Below are 1,689 nucleotides of genomic sequence, written 5' to 3'. Positions count from 1 at the left end.
ATACAATTCAACAAGTAACCCAGCAGTAAAATTAGTGCTCTAATATGGTACAACCTATAAGCCAGTCCCATGATGTTACTGTCGTATAAGATTTTGAAAATATATAATAACTAAAAATTAATAGAATGACTGCTGAAGACAGAAAGAGAAATTGAAGAATAAACTATATTAAAAAAAGTGATTTTTAACTAATCAAATATGTCATTTAATATGATTTCATATAAAATTTTATATATATATATATATTGCTTATATTAATAGTAATATAAATTTAATATAACTAAAATATATAGATATTAATAAAATTTGCTGTTTTGTAGATATATACATGAGTGAGTGATACATGCCGGTACAAATCACTATGAAAAAAATTGTAAATATATTAAAAATAAATATGTTTATATTAATTAATTAGTAATTGGGAAAAATAGATTTTTTAATTCCGTTTGCTTTTTTAACAAATTTGCACTTCTATAGGACATTCCTTTTAGTTTTTTAATTTTTGTTAATATAATTTAATTAATTCAGCAATTCGAACTCTGGGGGAAAAACTGTTTTTATGCAAATATAAATTTAAAATAGATACAATATTTAAAAATATTTGTCAATATAGAATAATATTAATCGCTTCAATGTTAGCTGTTGTGTATCCAAATACAAATTAAAAGTTTGGTTTAATCAAAAAATTACGAAAGTTTCTATAGGCAATGAAAATAAATATATCACATATATATAAAATATTTAATTATTTATTTAATTATTTATTTAATTCTTGATACAAAAGTCTTGCTCAAAGTTTGAGGTCAGATTATTTTCATTAAAGAAATCACATGTATTTTTCCTATACCATAAAGCACTGTATGTGTGTATTAGAAATATCCGGATTAAGTAAACTTTTAGGTAGTGAACATATACGTATTATCCACTATATAATTATAGTAATGAGTAGTACTGTTTTAAGAATTCCTCCCATATATTAATGCAGGCTCAGATACTTGTTTACTCATTGTACAACAGATTTCTAAAGACAGCACGTATACATTAAGAAAGAATATATATTACGTTTAACTATGTCTTGCTGGAGTAGCGCAAATGATTTTATCACTAGTGTCTCTGAACTTAAGCAGGTGTAATATTCTTCATGTTTATGATAGAATAAATTCATTATTACTATAAGAATGTAATTACCATAAGAATAGAAAAATAAATATGGAAAGTAGGCTTTCAGTAATAGATATGGTTTATGAAACTAATACGACTAAAAATTTAAACTAACTTCCTCAACAATGGATCCCAGATATGTTTATTTGCAAAGAGATATGGTAAAAAAGTTACAAATGATGTTAAATAAATTAAGAGAAACCCAACAGAGAAAAAAACAATGAATTTAAGAGTGATAAACCAATTCTTCTTCATGTACTTTTAATTCAGTTGAAAAGCAAATTAGTTTATAATTTTTCCTTTATTTTATAAAATAACTTTTTGAACTACATCATAACAATAAGTAATACCGCAATAAAATGTTATAAATTTAAACCTATGTATATAGTTTATGACATACTGGTATATAAATTAATTATTCTGAATACTTAATTATTCTAAATTATTTTGAAGTAATAAAAACTTTCTAAAGGGACCACCTACCAGGTCAGCAATTCTATTTGTTTTAGAGAAGCGTCGGTTCAAAAG

This window comes from Teleopsis dalmanni, chromosome 1 (genome assembly GCF_002237135.1).
Source record: "Teleopsis dalmanni isolate 2A chromosome 1, ASM223713v2, whole genome shotgun sequence".
In the NCBI taxonomy this organism is placed as follows: Eukaryota; Metazoa; Arthropoda; class Insecta; order Diptera; family Diopsidae; genus Teleopsis; species Teleopsis dalmanni.
This window is presented reverse-complemented; position numbering follows the sequence as displayed.